Source organism: Cynoglossus semilaevis, chromosome 1 (assembly GCF_000523025.1).
Source record: "Cynoglossus semilaevis isolate Cse_v1.0 chromosome 1, Cse_v1.0, whole genome shotgun sequence".
In the NCBI taxonomy this organism is placed as follows: Eukaryota; Metazoa; Chordata; class Actinopteri; order Pleuronectiformes; family Cynoglossidae; genus Cynoglossus; species Cynoglossus semilaevis.
In genome coordinates, this window is record NC_024307.1 from 13,150,386 (window position 1) to 13,169,564 (window position 19,179).

Below are 19,179 nucleotides of genomic sequence, written 5' to 3' on the forward strand. Positions count from 1 at the left end.
AAAATGGATCCTGCATTATCATGTGACCATATGACCTGCCTCTGGTGGGAACGGTTATGGACCAGCTCGTGGTTCAGGGGTCTTACTTTAGTCCAATCAGCACAGACTGGTCCGTTAGATTAAAAGATACATTGTTTTAATTAAAGAATAAAGGAACTTCTTCATTCATGTATACAGGGCATTTACTGTACATGCATTGGCTGCGTGCACCCATTAATAATAGTGTGCGTGCTCAGCAGTAATGTATATGTACATATATAAACGTACATATCTGCTGCGACTTTCATGAGGTACTGCATATTTATATGTTTCATTTCAAAGACGTGCTGTTCATAAGCGCCATCTGTCATAAACCACAGCACGACAACACAGTCCAAACAGGCAGAGTCTGACTGACACAGCAACAGGAACTCAGGCTCAATGCCTGCTCTTTGGTGACATCTGTTGGTAGAAATAAAAAACGTCATTTTTTTCTACTGTCAAAGACAGAATTTTCTTTTAGTTTTAGAAATTCTGCGTAATTTGTTTTCGCCTTAGTTTTTACCGATTGCTTTTAACGTTAAAGTATGTACAGATATGCCTTTAACAATATGAACAATTAATGTCATGTTTGCCTAACATTTTGTTTTTGTTAACATCTGTATGTTAAACGTAGGTCCATTTTACAGCTTACCTTAAGCGACAATGTTCATGTTTTTACATTTGTTTTACATATTTAGCGACATTTAAATGATTTCTTAGCAAATGTAAAGTTTTCTTAAAGGTTTTTTTTTTCTGACGTTTTAACAGACGTTTGGCGACTTATTGTGATAAAAACTGACATATCTGAGTTTTCTTTATCATTATCACCTTACTGTATATGTTGTCATGCTAATTGAGGAGCCGCTGTGAGCGTTGTCTACTGATACAGAGAGAACGTCGTGCGTCAGACTTAGATGAACCACGTACAGTATCCAGTGTCACGATGACCGGCCCTGGTCGTCTGTTTTGTATTAAAATAAACAATGGAAGGCTGGTATTCAAACTACGGTGGCAGTCTGCGTGCTGCGTTTACGTGTCGCCTAGCTGCAATTATCTTAATACGAACTATTGGACCTAAAGCCTTAATTTTCCTGACTAACTTGGTCCTCCGAGTCTGTGACTCCTGGCCGAAGACCTCCACCAGAATTGGAGGGGTTTCTACCGCAGGAGGCAGGAATGACGGAAGTATGAACTCGACTGAGGGTAAGACGTATTTTTATTTCTTAACCAAGAAAGGTCACTCAGAACCAAGAACAAATTCCTTATTGATTTTTTTTTTAACATTTTTTTAACAAAATTCAATAAGGGATTTTCTTTTTAGTTTTAGTAAGACCGGTTTAAACCAGTTAAGTCAAGACGGGACCACAGTCATTGTGAGGAGACTGCAGGAATCAATCAAACTCCGTGAACCACGTTAAAAGTAGAAGCAAAAAGCAAATCAAGCGCTAGTAAAATAAAATAAAAATACAAGAAATAAATAAGGGGAGTAGTTGTTCTAAAAATGAGGTGATATTAGAACTAAAGACATTTTTTTTCTCAATATTGTGGCTTCTTTGTGGCTGTAGTTGATTTGACTTCTGATTACGTTGTTTCTTTGTTAAACCTATATTCTTAAATATTCCCTGAGGTGACCAATTTGATTTATCCAAGATTATTATCCAATTCTAGGTAGTTTGTATTTTTGTTCTGAAATCGAGAAAATCTTTATGCTGAGCTAAAAAACAATCTCCATTTGCAATTCAAAAAAGTAGAATAAACAGCAGTGCATGGTAGAAGTGTCTCAACTTATCTCAACTTGGTGATGTTATTAGTAAATAGTTCTCGTCCTTGTGGACTGTGCTTACAGATGTCAGCTGTGGCTGCTGTACCCTAATGGTGATCGTACTAGTGGTATGTTTATGAAAGTATGGTTTAATAGAGGGATTTGATGTTTGGTCTAATGTACTATATTTAATGGTATATTTTGGTGTAGTTTGAGGTGGTAGGCTGTGGGTTGGTTTTCTTTTTTTGTTTGTTTGTTTGGTTTGGTATGTCATGTATATATCTGGGCAACCAGGTTTTAGGCCCAGGTCCATGGGGTTTTGATTGTTTGGACTCTGTGGTGTTGGATTTCATGTGGTGATCTACATCATGACCTGGCATGATGTTTATAATTCAGAGAGTACGCATAGGGTCCCAGTGCATGATTGTTATTATAGAGTCACAGCTCTGATAGGCTTGGCACAGTATTGGAATAAATTGGAGGCATTTTTGTGGAAATTCAATGTCATACAAAACACCACAGACATTAGTGGTTCTGTCAGGATGAGTTGGTTTAATAATAACTCGTCCTTCTCAAAGGAAGCTTTGACATTTAGTTGAGCTAAATAGAATCATCAATACATGTAAATACCAAGTAGACAGTTAAAGGTTAATTTACTGAAGTCTCAAAAAAATCTAGAAAATCCACAATGTGTGGGCATAGCTGCTAAAGAAAAAAATCAAAATGATCACGGTAGATTTTTAAAATATTTGTAGCATTGTTTTGCTTGAAAGTTCTTGGCCCAGTGTTCAACATTCTAAGGTGAATCTAAGCTAGTTGATTTTACTCATTTGTTGGCTTTATTGCTGTTATTACCCTTCGACTAACTGTAATAAGAGACTATTCTTCACATTTTTGGCTTCTTTTCATTCATGTCATGTTTCAGTTACGGACTTGCTCCACCCTGCAGTGCATTGTACCCAACCCTCAATGGACCTTCAAAATAACTGTACTGCTATACTGGGAAGGGCAAAGAGGAGCAAACAACAAAAGCACACCTACACAAAAACAAGGAACAGGACACCTGGAACAAAACCCATGGAAACATGACACACACATAGATGAAAATGGAAACATGACACATACACACACATGTAGGAACAGGGAAACACTGGAGACCCCACCTGGCCCGGACAACCAAAAACTCTACATATATATATATATATATGTAGAGTTTTTGGTTGTCCGGGCCAGGTGGGGTCTCCAGTGTTTCCCTGTTCCTACATGTGTGTGTATGTGTCATGTTTCCATTTTCATCTATGTGTGTGTCATGTTTCCATGGGTTTTGTTCCAGGTGTCCTGTTCCTTGTTTTTGTGTAGGTGTGCTTTTGTTGTTTGCTCCTCTTTGCCCTTCCCAGTATAGCAGTACAGTTATTTTGAAGGTCCATTGAGGGTTGGGTACAATGCACTGCAGGGTGGAGCAAGTCCGTAACTGAAACATGACATGAATGAAAAGAAGCCAAAAATGTGAAGAATAGTCTCTTATTACAGTTAGTCGAAGGGTAATAACAGCAATAAAGCCAACAAATGAGTAAAATCAACTAGCTTAGATTCACCTTAGAATGTTGAACACTGGGCCAAGAACTTTCAAGCAAAACAATGCTACAAATATTTTAAAAATCTACCGTGATCATTTTGATTTTTTTCTTTAGCAGCTATGCCCACACATTGTGGATTTTCTAGATTTTTTTGAGACTTCAGTAAATTAACCTTTAACTGTCTACTTGGTATTTACATGTATTGATGATTCTATTTAGCTCAACTAAATGTCAAAGCTTCCTTTGAGAAGGACGAGTTATTATTAAACCAACTCATCCTGACAGAACCACTAATGTCTGTGGTGTTTTGTATGACATTGAATTTCCACAAAAATGCCTCCAATTTATTCCAATACTGTGCCAAGCCTATCAGAGCTGTGACTCTATAATAACAATCATGCACTGGGACCCTATGCGTACTCTCTGAATTATAAACATCATGCCAGGTCATGATGTAGATCACCACATGAAATCCAACACCACAGAGTCCAAACAATCAAAACCCCATGGACCTGGGCCTAAAACCTGGTTGCCCAGATATATACATGACATACCAAACCAAACAAACAAACAAAAAAAGAAAACCAACCCACAGCCTACCACCTCAAACTACACCAAAATATACCATTAAATATAGTACATTAGACCAAACATCAAATCCCTCTATTAAACCATACTTTCATAAACATACCACTAGTACGATCACCATTAGGGTACAGCAGCCACAGCTGACATCTGTAAGCACAGTCCACAAGGACGAGAACTATTTACTAATAACATCACCAAGTTGAGATAAGTTGAGACACTTCTACCATGCACTGCTGTTTATTCTACTTTTTTGAATTGCAAATGGAGATTGTTTTTTAGCTCAGCATAAAGATTTTCTCGATTTCAGAACAAAAATACAAACTACCTAGAATTGGATAATAATCTTGGATAAATCAAATTGGTCACCTCAGGGAATATTTAAGAATATAGGTTTAACAAAGAAACAACGTAATCAGAAGTCAAATCAACTACAGCCACAAAGAAGCCACAATATTGAGAAAAAAAATGTCTTTAGTTCTAATATCACCTCATTTTTAGAACAACTACTCCCCTTATTTATTTCTTGTATTTTTATTTTATTTTACTAGCGCTTGATTTGCTTTTTGCTTCTACTTTTAACGTGGTTCACGGAGTTTGATTGATTCCTGCAGTCTCCTCACAATGACTGTGGTCCCGTCTTGACTTAACTGGTTTAAACCGGTCTTACTAAAACTAAAAAGAAAATCCCTTATTGAATTTTGTTAAAAAAATGTTAAAAAAAAAATCAATAAGGAATTTGTTCTTGGTTCTGAGTGACCTTTCTTGGTTAAGAAATAAAAATACGTCTTACCCTCAGTCGAGTTCATACTTCCGTCATTCCTGCCTCCTGCGGTAGAAACCCCTCCAATTCTGGTGGAGGTCTTCGGCCAGGAGTCACAGACTCGGAGGACCAAGTTAGTCAGGAAAATTAAGGCTTTAGGTCCAATAGTTCGTATTAAGATAATTGCAGCTAGGCGACACGTAAACGCAGCACGCAGACTGCCACCGTAGTTTGAATACCAGCCTTCCACTGTTTATTTTAATGCAAAACAGACGACCAGGGCCGGTCATCGTGACACTGGATACTGTACGTGGTTCATCTAAGTCTGACGCACGACGTTCTCTCTGTATCAGTAGACAACGCTCACAGCGGCTCCTCAATTAGCATGACAACATATACAGTAAGGTGATAATGATAAAGAAAACTCAGATATGTCAGTTTTTATCACAATAAGTCGCCAAACGTCTGTTAAAACGTCAGAAAAAAAAAACCTTTAAGAAAACTTTACATTTGCTAAGAAATCATTTAAATGTCGCTAAATATGTAAAACAAATGTAAAAACATGAACATTGTCGCTTAAGGTAAGCTGTAAAATGGACCTACGTTTAACATACAGATGTTAACAAAAACAAAATGTTAGGCAAACATGACATTAATTGTTCATATTGTTAAAGGCATATCTGTACATACTTTAACGTTAAAAGCAATCGGTAAAAACTAAGGCGAAAACAAATTACGCAGAATTTCTAAAACTAAAAGAAAATTCTGTCTTTGACAGTAGAAAAAAATGACGTTTTTTATTTCTACCAACAGATGTCACCAAAGAGCAGGCATTGAGCCTGAGTTCCTGTTGCTGTGTCAGTCAGACTCTGCCTGTTTGGACTGTGTTGTCGTGCTGTGGTTTATGACAGATGGCGCTTATGAACAGCACGTCTTTGAAATGAAACATATAAATATGCAGTACCTCATGAAAGTCGCAGCAGATATGTACGTTTATATATGTACATATACATTACTGCTGAGCACGCACACTATTATTAATGGGTGCACGCAGCCAATGCATGTACAGTAAATGCCCTGTATACATGAATGAAGAAGTTCCTTTATTCTTTAATTAAAACAATGTATCTTTTAATCTAACGGACCAGTCTGTGCTGATTGGACTAAAGTAAGACCCCTGAACCACGAGCTGGTCCATAACCGTTCCCACCAGAGGCAGGTCATATGGTCACATGATAATGCAGGATCCATTTTACCAGTGCACAGGCACACACTCGTTATTAGCAGTCAGCTGCTACTGTCCAGCCAATGATCTGTGACCTTTGTATCTCTTCAGAATTGAGCCATCTGAAGTGGTACACAGTCGACCCCACCCTCAACAAAATGACTTTAGAGCCAGGAACTGCGTGAAGGCTAATGAAACAATTTACAACATTTTAAATTATATTGTGATTTTTATATAACCCCCCCAGTCAATAGTCAAGTCAGTTCGTCAGTCATTCACATACTCTACCATTCACACTCACACCGAGATACTCACACCGGAAAACCGCGTGCAAATGGAAAAAAACGTGCAAACCTTTTCCCAAAGGAAACTGCGCCACCGTGTGGCATTTAAAGCCAAACATCAACACTGGACGACAGTAAATGTTATCTGTTCACATCATTTAGTACATTTGTATATAAATTCATTATATGTAAGTCAATTTCAGTGACTTTATACTGCCAAAACCTCCTGTGAAATGTCGCCACGTAGTGGTAACTATAAGTACTACAAAACGGCATTCAGCACTTTGTACATAACAGGATTCCAGTTTATGCACAAGTCTTAAAGCTGTTGTAAAACTTAGAAAATTAGGTTGAATATTCGGTAAATGTTAATGTGAAGAGTCAGACTTGGACGTTGTTGTCCCCTAGACCAGGCATGGGCAAACTAAGGCCCAAGGGCCAGATGCGGTCCCTGGGGCGCATTTTAATCCGGCCTGCCAAACTTTTCCAAATTATATTTATTTTTTAAAATGTATTTATATTATTATTATACTTCTGCCTTGTCCCTGCATAACCCACGTTTCCCCAATAGATGGCGTAGAAAATTGTGAGATAGATTGTTTCTTTTTATTCGTACCTCTACAACATTCAGAGTCACTCCGACTGTAGTCAGTGGAAGGATTCCTTGTATTGTGTTGGATTTTTTATCCAACAACTGTTAAGTCATCATACACACATCGTGAAACCAGATAGACATTTGTTCTGTGAGTCGGATTTTCTTCTTTATCATCATCCTTCCTAAACTCTGCGATGTTCAGACGGGTTCCTCTCATCCACCTCGCCCTGGGTTGTATCGCTTGCCTGAAACCTGTGACAGTTACATTTTTATTGCACATGAGGTAGAGCAAAAACAATTGTCAGTATACATAAAGTTCAATACCTGGAGGGTTTAAATATGGCGGAGGAGAAAAAGGCGGAAAGAAATGAGAAAAATGTCACATTCTATTTGGTTTGAAAACATTTCAGTGCCGGTGGAAAATCTATAGCTGTTTTTGAACCTGCAGAGAAGTCAGGGGGGTTTATGTCTTATTAGTGTCTGTGCAGGTGGCAGTATTTAAAGTGACTGCCGTATGAAAGGACGCAGCAGCTTAACATATATTTTAATGCATTAGGTTGTACGGCTCTTAAACGCAGCTTTGTACTGAACAAAAAGTTGCCGCGTTGCTCGCAGACAGGCAGCACAGCAGATAAAGGCGACTGGACTTTTTTTTTTTTTTTTGCGTTTTATTTGAAGATGTTTCACCTCTCATCAAAGCGTCTCTTCATCTTCTTCTTCTTCTCCTTCTTCTTCTTCTATTTCTTCTTCTTCTTCGTCGTCGTCAGTTCTGCTCCTCTAAGGACTGAAGAAAGAAGACTCTTTTTGGATGAAAGGTGAAACATACAACACTGGACATGACTGAGAACTTTCACAGAAGTTGACCAGCGTCTCCACCTGCTCTTAGAACTCAGTTCTGACTGAACACTGTGGCTACGACCATATATAATACTATATTCCTTCAATTTATTGATTTTATTCTTGAAAAAAACAACAAGAAGCTCGCCGGCCTCTTTCGTAGGAACACCTCGTAGGAGCTACATTTACGAGCCTTATAAGAGCAGGGATGTAAGGACATATTATAGTACTTTAATACAAATTAAAATGGTTCATTGATATCCAACTGTTATGTGAATAACATGATTTGGTTGAAAAAAAACAACAACCAAAAGCTCAAAAGATTGAGATCTAAACACAACTATTAAACAGATTAATGTCTGTGCCTTTAAATGATAATGAGCCACTGCAGGCTCCGCCCACCTCTTCTACAGGAAGTGCACAGGAAGTACTGCAGTGAGAGAAGGATGCCAAACAAAGTGTGTGGTTCAACTTTGTTTTCTTCAGCCAGAGTCAGACCCAGGAAAAGAAGAAGCTCCAGAGGAAAGTGATGGAGACAGAACCTGGATGTTGTGGTTAGTGGGTTTTTAAAAAAATCAATATTACTTTGACATTAATATATAGATTGTACAAAGTTGTACGGCAGTTGCTAGCACACGACCGGTGCTTCAAGCATTTACATAGTGACTTTTTGTTAATTTAGCCTGTGCTAACTGAGCCGCTGTGCTCAGTTTGGGGTTGTGGATGATACAGTCCGGATGTCACGTGCAAAGAAACCCATGATTGTCTGGAGGAGGCATGTAGGAGTGGTGGTATGGGTTATTTTAATCGCCCCACTTTTGGATTTTACAAAGCAGTTGACGTTGCAGCAGCTTATTTTCAGACACATTTCTGGATTTTTGGCTGATTATAAAACCTCTACTTTGTTGTCGAAACTGGGAATTAAGGAGTAGGCAGACACTCCAGAGGAGCAATTATGTGTTCCCAAAATCCTGACAAAATAAGTTCTGAATAAAAATGTCCAAAGTCTTTCCCCGCTGCAGGTCTGCGTAGGAGATGAACATGGCTGGATAGAGAGTCGTGGTAAAACAGGGCAGGTATTCACACTCTGACTGGATGCTTTATTCACCTTAGTGATGGTGTGAATTTAGGTGTTAAAAGCTCTTTTGGATTGACGTGATTTTTTGAGTTGCACTCACTGTAAACCCTAGGTGGTTGTTGTCAAGAAATATCCAAGTCGACCGACTCACACTATTTCAAACATCTGTGTGTTGAGAAGCTGCCATGCGATTGGCTCATTCGATATTTACATTGTCCTGCAGGTGAAGAGGTGTGCAGTCGTCCTTTGCTCTGTCGTGGTTCGGCTGTTGCGCCCTCACTGCATCGCAGGTTTTTAATATTTTAAAAATGATTTCTTGTATTGGAGATTTTTCACTCTATTGTTGTATATAAAAATGTTTAAATTTTCAGTATTCAAAATAAGCATTTTTTAGCCTAAGAAGAAAAAAACAAAAAAATTAAAAGACATTTTTTTTGCCATATTTCACGCTCTACGATCCCTTCTGAAGGGTTCGTAAAGGGTTATGTTTACGTAAGTAATATAATAACTAGCGTCTCTACTTTGTGGTTTTTCGTGGGCGGTCTTAGAACGTAACCCCCGTTGATAGATGAGGGACCACTGTACCTAATAAAGCGGCCGTTTGGTCTGAGTTAAACTTTTGTTTTAAGGATATCAGAAGTGGATTTCTTTTTGTTATCAGTAGATTTAGGGTCTTCAAAGTTCATGACATTTCCCAGAGGTTTCTCCCCACATCAGAGCAGCACATTATCATCAGTGATTGTTACTGTCCTCATCGTATCATCACTGTGTAGCAGTGTGGTGACAGGAAGTCGTTACATGAAAATGAATCTGTCTAAATCTCATATTGTGCTTGCTGTTCCCCCACTCTCTTCTTCTCTGTGAGTGTTCATCATCCTCATCATCATCATCATCATCCTCATCATCATCATCATCATCGTCGTCATCACCATCTTAAATCATTATTATTTGTAATTAGCATCATTACTAACGATCAATGATCTGTACTCATTCCACTCTTTCACCCACAGCCCAGTCATCCGTTCACACCCATTCACTCCTCCACACACAGCATCATGTACTGTATTTGCAGCTTTTCTTCGATCGCAGAACTTTTATTACCTTAATGACCAACACTGTGGGCAGGAGTAACTTGAGGTTACATGAAACACATTACAGTAGAGCCTGGGATCGAACCAGCAACTCTCTTTGAAATACAACCAGCTTAAACTATTGATCCACAGCCCCCTCTTGTGACTTAGGGGTTATTTACAGTATAGGTGCTGATCAGTGAAGCATAATAGAAGAATAATAATAATATAATAACAATAGGTTATTGTACTGCCACAGTCGACTATAAGTGAGCCAACACCAATCCTCTCTCTCTCTCTCTCTCTCTCTCTCTCTATATATATATATACATATATTCTAAGAGGAGAATTGAGGGCACTAACAAATACAAATCTAGCCAATGAAAAATAACTCTTTTTGTCATTGGATTTCATAAAGAATATCCCTTCGTTTCACCAGTGGCCTGGTCAGACTGCCGTTGGTTCTGTAAAATCTATATTTGTGAATACAAACTTCTCTTTATCCTATGAGATAACACCAAATTGAATTTTTCTTAATGTCAAAGACATCAGTTCAAACCCGCTGTGAATAGAAAGGCTCAAAGGTGTGAATCAGACAACAAAAGACAAAACTGTCCACATTTTCAAATTCAATTTAACACCTTGAGGTTTTTCTCTTTCATTTCAGTAGAAAGAAATATGACAACGTTTCCAGAAGTATTTAAGCTTTTGCTGTTAAAGTGAAAACATACCAGAACGTCCTAAAACAAACAGAACATAGACTTTAGAATTTTCCCTTTCAGCCTAAGAAAAAAATGTAGTATTTTTTGCGCATATTTCTGCGGCTGTGCGGGTTTGCATTTTCTCTTTTTGATTTCATGGCTAAAACATTTCTGGTTGGAAATGATTACCAGTGGAAAAACATCTCATGCACAGATGAACCTAAAGTAAAGGAAGTGGAAAAAGAGATAATATTAAAAATTGCCCCGTCATTGAACACAATTTCAAAGAATAATTAAGAATAGTAGCCATACTTTTATTTAACATGTTTTGATAACATGTATCAATATCTGTACAAACAACTGTAAGAGTTGCTGCCACCTAGTGTCTGGAGGCTTGTTATCATTCAGCATTACAGCAGTGGTACACTGATGTCCATATCTGTGCCATTGGAAGCTCCTCACACCTGACCACGTCCCCCCTGGAGGGCCCGCCCCATTATTTGAGAAGTACTGTTCTAATGTAATGACCATATTCGTTTGTCTGGCTTTGGATGCAAAAATCTAGCGTGAACCCTAAAATCCAAAGGGCTGCAGCACCAGAGCGGTGGGTGAAAAGGTGAAAAACTGAATAACCATGCCACACTGTTGGTTAACTCTGAATATGCATCTGTTGCTCATTACAGGTGATGCAAATGAGGATTCAATTGAGCTGCAAATTTGCATGTGGTCAAGGGCACATCGGACACTTCCCTGAAAGCGACAGAGCTTGTCACGCTTTGGTTTGAAACCATTCGTGTGGCTTCCTCGCAGCTCCCCGTCTCCTGCTCCTGCTCTGTTTGACCCGATTTGTCGGCTTCACTTCTGGCCGCCTAAGTCGCGCAGCTCTCTGTATGATCTTGTCTAAATTTACATCTTTGCTACATGCCTCTCTAATCGTGGCTGAGGAGAAGTTCTCATGAAAGCGCGAGAGGTCGATAAGATGCCAACCAGGCTCTCTAATGCCTCCCTTTTCTATCATGTGCTGCTCCGTCTTCATGGCCTCCAGCTCCAAACTCCAGGAGCAGGAAGAGGTCTGGAGGAAGAGCACCGCTGTAGAAAATCAATGACCAGACTTTGGTGCTACACTCCTGAAGGAAAGTGAAAGTGTGAGAATGTTTCTGACAAAATGGAGGGTTAGTGAGTGCTTGAGCTGGAATTTAATTTGATCCAGTAGGTGTGCAGAGGCACGCACAGCCAAAGAAAATTAACACCGGACGCTGGGCAGAATAAGAAAACAGAGAAAGCACTTTCTCATGTTTTTCTCATGCAGCTCATGCAGCAGCAGCAGCAGGAGGAGCAGCAGGAGCAGCAGCGGAGGCAGCGGGAGGAGCAGCAGGAGCAGCAGCAGCAGCAGCAGCCTCAGCAGCAGCAGCAGCAGGCGCAGCAGCAGGAGCAGCAGCAGCAGCAGGCGCAGCAGCAGGAGCAGCAGCGGAGGCAGCGGGAGGAGCAGCAGGAGCAGCAGCAGCAGCAGCAGGCGCAGCAGCAGGAGCAGCAGCCGCAGCAGCAGCAGCAGCAGGAGCAGCAGCCGCAGCAGCAGCAGCAGCCGCAGCAGCAGCAGCAGCCGCAGCAGCAGCAGCAGCCTCAGCAGCAGCAGCAGCAGGAGGAGCAGCAGGAGCAGCAGCAGCAGCAGCCTCAGCAGCAGCAGCAGCAGCAGGCGCAGCAGCAGGAGCAGCAGCGGAGGCAGCGGGAGGAGCAGCAGGAGCAGCAGCAGCAGCCGGAGCAGCAGCAGGAGCAGCAGCAGCAGCAGGAGGAGCAGCAGGAGCAGCAGCAGCAGCCGGAGCAGCAGCAGGAGCAGCAGCAGCAGCAGGAGCAGCAGCAGCAGCAGGCGCAGCAGCAGGAGCAGCAGCAGCAGCCGGAGCAGCAGCAGGAGCAGCAGCAGGAGGTTTCTAAGTTAGTGTCTTCTTCTGACTATGCTTGTCATGGTCCGTTGGTTGTTTCTAGTCTTACTCCACCAATGGTTTGGAGGTTCATTAATACTGACCCTCGTTGTTGTCCAGTGAGAACTCACCCCTCACAGCTTTGTTTCAAACAAAGGTGTAAGAACTGGAGATCTTGGCTGTTTTCTTTTACCCTAATTTTTTAAACATTAGAATCATTTTCTGTTCTTCCCACGGTCTGACGTAGACAGACCATCTACTGTGGAATATAAAGTCGTTTTGGTAAATAACTCTCACATCATAACAAATCAAAACTCAAACATGAAAGGGTGATTGTGATTGGACACTGCCTGGGAATGAACGATTGTCTATAGGCGAGCCTTTGGTCGATGTTCCTTGTATCCTCACTGTCGGGAAACTGTCCAGGTCGATGTTCCTTGTATCCTCACTGTCAGGAAACTGTCCGAAATTATTAAATGATTTACAGGCAATTTAAAAAAAATCTTTTTTATTTTATTTATTACTTCCATTTACTAAATGTATAGACTTTTTTATTATTTTTTATATAGACTTTTATAGATTTATTACAATTATAGACTTAAGTTAAGGGGCACATGGTGGATATGTGGTTTATGTCCATGCCTTACAGGTTAGGGTCACTGGTCCAAATCCCCATGTATGGAGTAAAATTTTTCTGTCTGTTTTTTTCCAGTTTCTATTTAACGCAGGATGAGGTTAAATATTTACTGTTAATTGACCACAGGTGTGAATGGGAGTGTGAATGGGAGTGTGAATGGGAGTGTGAATGGTTGATCGGGCCCTCACCCACTAACTGCTGGGATCGGTTCCAGTGCCTTGAACCACCCTTGAACAGAACTAAATGTTTTTAGGAAAAGCACAGGATCAAGTATTTCAGTACCACGGTTTCATATGTCTAGTACATAAAATTACTTGTTTGTCGATGTTTTATTCATAAATGTATGGTCAGAAACCTGAGCAGCGTTTCTGTTTTTATGACCTTCTAACTGCCCAAGAGTTTCATCAGGAAATCACTTTTTATAGGAAATCATTAAACAAACATAAGTCCACACCACATTACACAGCGGCGTGTCCATGGATCAGTGATATATTTGGACCGTTGCCTGGGAAAGTGTTGCCACATCAGGAATTCAGTGAAAAACATCAACGTGCAGTGAAGAAGAGCTCCGGCAGAATGTTAACAGCCGTGCTGTTGTTGCTGAGATCTATGGTGCACACTGAAGGTCACCCCTGGGATGAAATACTGAACAAAGTGAAGGCATTCATGTTGGTGGCAGTAAATATCCCAAGCAAATTATTGCATTGTTACATCATAACGTGTTTGTACATCATAACCTCAGTGATGTAGGGAAGGTAACGTTCAAGGAAGGAGTCTGCCGTCAGTAAACAAACATGGAGCTCCTGCGTCGGCTTTAATGGCCGTCCTGGGAAGATCACGTTAGTCTGTGATTGATGATGTCAATCACACTGACCAGCACTGCTGATGGGGTTTAATAAAGCTGCTGGTGTTTGATGGGCTTGTACACCACCAACGTTAGTTGGATCAAAATGACAATTTAAACTACACTCTCACGTCACCTGGTGTTAAGAGAGCGTTTCACGACATTTAATATAAATAATTTTTAAAGAAACTAAAGTTGTCCTGCCCAGCATCGGGATTTGAACCAACAGGATAAGGTACGAAACCTGCCCTATCAGAGTCAACTCCAGCCATTATGCTTGCCTAGGTGAGATAATGATTTAGCGCCCCCTATCACACCCATGTAATTTTTTTTGCAGTGTTACAAGTATTGCCCTCTCCTGCAGATGGCACCCTAGGTGACAGACCTAGGTAGCCTGTGCAAAAAGCCTAGCCTAGAGCTAGTAACCTAGAATATAATAGCCTGTCTTCTCTCTGGTAAGGTGAGGTAGCCCAGAGCTTCTCAAATCGTGGGGCAGGTCACCCTTGGGGTGTGGGAGGGGGATGAGGTGCCGGGGGTTGTGAGGGGCTTCCAATGGAATATGGCATGCTGGACAAAAGTGGACCACTGCCATAATGCTTGAATGATAACAAGCCTCCAGCCACTAGGTGGCAGCAACTCATACAGTGGTTTGTACAGATAAAAATATAAATAATTTCTGTCCCCAAGGAGGGGATGACAGGAAATAATTAAGAACTGGGCAAACCTGAAGAAAATGAGTCTTTTTCTTTTGGTTTCCGTGGTAACGCTGTTTGTGTTGCGCTACTGCCCCCTATGATTGTAGGAGAACGGAAAGAAAAACAGGAAAATGCCGACAGAGGGTGACATCTTCGCTTCAAGTATTATCACTAGAAATAACTACGCCTTCTATTCAACACGACTTTATGTTGTTATGTGAAAAGACTGACTCTTTTATTCAAACTAATGTAGTGGGCAAAGCCATTTTTGCTGCATTTACTGTAGCGTATGTGCAGCTGAAGGGGAAAATTGACTGCATTCTGAAGCTGCATCGGTCATTGACCATAAACTGGGACAGGGCCATTGACAAAAAAGACAGTAGAAAGCTAGAAAGAAAATGAAAACCACTGGTACAAAAGATCTAATGAATTAACTTCAGGGTTAGAAAAACCTGATCATGGCTCAACTGCCAGTTTACGTCATCAGATCCGAGACTAAGAATCTGGATCTTTGTTTGTGAAAACATTTTCTCACAAGTCTTAAACATTTTGTATTGATCCAGTCCAACGTTTCCCATCAGCGCCGGCGCGGTAGTTTATTTACATGACATCATTTTTTCAGTCTCTGGTGATATCCTGTCTGAAGACCTGAAATTTCTCTGCAAATAATCACATAATTGATCTGCAACCGCCATTTTATTTATATTCCTCCCAGGATTTAGATGTAGAAATGAGAAGGAGGTTTAAAGTGGGTCAATAGTTGGCCGAGACATCTGGGTCAAGAGTAGGCAGCAGGTTTAATTACTGCGGCCCTAAAAGCAGACAGTGTGCAGCTTGTTAAAGATAAATTGATCAGCCGCTAATATGGAAGTGTTAATTAAAGCAGAAAGGCTCTCGTTAGAATAACATCCAAAAGACACCTTTATGGTTTATGTGTAAAATGTAAAAATTATTATAACAATCTCAGCCAGGTCTATGAAAGCAATAAATCAGGCTTTTACAGGGTTCTCTGCGTCTAACACTGCTGGGAAGGACGTGATTCATTTTCTCTGATGGTTATGACTGCACTTGTGGAGAGACTCCTGGAATCATTACTACTGGGAGTAAAAACGAGCAGAGAGATACAGGGACTGGGTCTGAACCAGGGAAGACTATCACTTTTCAACAAAGCTAGTGTGGTGATAACTTTGATTGTGCCGTGAATCATTTTAAAAATCCAAAGCCGTTGCTACGTCTGACCAATGTGTAGCCATTTTTATATTTTGTTTTTATGTTTTATTTTACATATACTATATGCATATTGACCTTAACGTTTGGCTACCTGGAGTTATTTTTGTGACAACTCTGTACTGTAGTTGGTGTTTTTTGTTCACTTTTAGCCGATAGATTGACTTTGCGATACTTGTTAGCTAACTTTTCTTTGTTTTCTCTGTTAGCTATTTCAGTGTTTTGGCCAATGTTTGTCTATTGTCAGGCTTATTTGAGTTGCTCTTTGGCTAAATTTGATGTTGAGTCGCTAATGAAAGAAATCTAGATCTGTTCTGTACTCAAACTTTTGCTTTGGCTAAATTATGGCAAATTTCTACACTTCACTTTAGTCATTTTAGTTAGCTAACTAGCTAGATTTTTGTTTCTTTAAGGGTTTTCTCATTACATTTCCTAATTACCTACACCAGCTTTTACCTATATTTTTATGACTATCTTTTTAAACTTATTTGGCAGAATCTGTTATAGCTAGATTTCCTGTAAGCATCCATTTATACATTTATATCAAATCACGTTAGACATTCTTTTACATTTTAATTAGGACTGACTAAACTTAACTCACTAAATACCACTAATGTATTAATTAATAACATTTTATTATTTTTAAATAAACGTTCCATTTTTACTGTAATTTTCTTCACCGTGTTTTTACTAAATATCTGCAAAATTTAACAATACAAATTGTTAAATCATCATTAACCAATACATTTTCTGCCCACATTTCCATAATTCTATAGAGAAAACTACATTCAAACTGCATGTATTGGAACTGTTAGTTTCTTCCCTTCTTTTTGTCACTAGAGAAACTAAAATTGTTATTTTTGCTGTTGTCAGGATTTATATTGTGAATTGGGTCACAATAATGTGTTATCTTAAAAAGTGGGTCTCAATATGGAAAAGTTTAGTAAACACTAAACTAGAGCAGAACTTGAAGCTCCAAAGGGACAAAATGAAATGGCAAAAATAAAAACCACGTTTTTTTAATAAAATATATATTTAGATTTAGGCGTCCTAAACCAGGGGTGTCAAACTCATTTTCACCGGGGGCCACATCAACAACACAGTTCCCCTTGAAAGGCTGCTTGTAACTGGAAGACTGTGTAGGTCAGGGGTCCCCAACCCCAGGTCCGTGGACTAGTACCAGTCCATAGGTCATTTGGTACCAGGCCACAGTGGGACACAATAAAAAAATATATTTAATTTTTACTAATTTATAACCAAAATAATATGTCATTCAGACTGTGATACTAACAGAATCGAAGTATAAAAGATGTTTTATTTTGAAAATGTAATGATTATTATTTGATTGATTATAAAAACATTTAATGTCTTGGGTTAAGAAACTCTGCTTCATGGACTTTACTAAATGCTTTTTAAGCTCCTGCGGGCCACACAAAACGGCTTGGCGGGACGGATTTGGCCCCCGGGCCTTGAGTTTGACATGTATGTCCTAAACCTACGGCATTTTGTGGTTACGTCCTCTTTTTTTTTTTACGTCCTGGGTTATGATGTTAAGATGCAGAGAGAAGAGTACGCCACAGATATAAAAAACATTTTCTAAAACTGTTGAACAGTTTTTGAACTGAATAATTCAGGCGATCGTTTGTGCCTAATTCCTTTGAAAATTCCAGCATGTTTCATCGTGAACAAACACCCACACCGGGATCTTGATCCACTGTCTGCAGATGTCGACGGTTGAGCAGCTCCACTGAATCATGTGAACACTAACTGGCTCTTCTTATTCATCCTTCCAAAGCGTGCTCTCTCCATCCTGCCGCTGACCCTTGGAGCTGAACCAAATTTCTCAGTCAGTCTCGTATTTTCTTTTTTTTTTTTTACCTTCAGGCTATCAGGCCGGTGGAATATATTCATGGAATTATGCTGCTAGCTACGTATGATTCCAATCTCTGCACCGATGGTTGCAGAGGTAAGATAATGACATGAAACAGGCTCTTCTACAGCTTCTACAGAGATTCCCAAAGCGTGGGCTGCAACTCCATTGTGAGCCCTGAAGGGCTTGGTAGAGGGCCATGAGAGGTCAATTAAAAAAGACAGAATAAAGGGAAAGAATTCCATTTTGATCATTTTCACTTAGGCAGGCAGAAAAGAGTCTTCTATTGGTTACCTGAACAAAATAAGTGATGCACTGGGAATTCATCTGAAAATTAAAAGTTAAATATATTCAAGAAACTGTTTAACACTGAAGAACAAAAAATACAAAAATGCCAACAGAAAATTTAAATGTCTAAAAACAGCCACTGGGGGAAAATATAAAAAAAAAAATACCAGTGCTGGCCAATAAATAGATGAAGGTTAGCAAAAGCAAACAAACAAATAAAACCCCAAACAGCTCAATTAGTCAAAACATCAATACATTTTTCCACATCTACAGCTAGCTAAACTGAAATAGTGCCTCTACATCAGTGTTTCCCAAACCTTTTTTCTGGGGACTCATATTTTAGAAGTCACAAACCTTGGCGACCCAAGTCAATAGACATTATTCGTAAACTCCCGGGAAACATGGTGCGAGACGACCCAAAAAAATAATCTCTTCTGACTCAGTCTTTGTGAAACAATGCTCTAGATGACTCGGTGCTAGCCTTAGTAGAGTGGGAAATTAAAGGAACTTAATCAAACCTTAGATTAGATAGTAATAGATTATATGAAATTAAAGGAACTTAATCAAACCTTATAGATTATACAGTAGCTACAAGTTAAGATGAATAGTAAAAAAACAAAACATTCGTCCAGAAAACAGCTAATGATTGAAGACGTCTCCTTGATTAAAGACTAATGTAGCTTTACAAAATAATACTCATGCCCTACAATTGCTAAAATAGCTTTCAATTTGCCCAACAGGAACTAGCCCCAAAAAGTCGAAAATAAAATAACTAAATGTTAGCATATGGCAGCTGCAACATTCTAATGAACATGGCTCCACATTAGTTCAGAATGTACTGTTGGCTCAACAATAACTCAAAGTAAAATGTCCTCCCCCCGGTGTGTGATACAGTGAAGTCGTCGTCCCTGTTACTCTCTGAGTAAAGTTGAAGTTGACAGATTTAGGTTTGAACTCCTGAGTCTTTTGAGGATGTGGAGCAGAAATGGAAAAAAAAAAAAAATCTGACAAAAAAAATAACCAACAACAAGCAAACAAACAGGATTAGCCGTAGCTGGAGTTAATCCCATTTTATTGCAGATGGCTCTGTGGGTGTGATCCTGCTGATCTGTATATATACACTGCTTATTACTGCGATATGTGCGTGTGCATTCAGAAATATGTCTATATACAGTACTTGTGTGTGTGTGTGTGTGTGTGTGTG

At 39.7% G+C, this 19,179-nt stretch overlaps 1 protein-coding gene across 1 annotated transcript in view; it reads right to left on the bottom strand.

Moving 5' to 3' along the window:
- Nucleotides 1-4,937, bottom strand: part of LOC103379893 (beta-1,4-galactosyltransferase galt-1-like) — an 11,403-nt gene extending 6,466 nt beyond the window's left edge. Inside the window, exon 1 of the mRNA XM_008311602.3 lies at nt 4,739-4,937. The gene's annotated coding sequence lies outside the window, so the exon portion shown is untranslated. The remainder of the gene's footprint in view (nt 1-4,738) is intronic.
- Between the last annotated feature and the right edge of the window lie 14,242 nt (nt 4,938-19,179).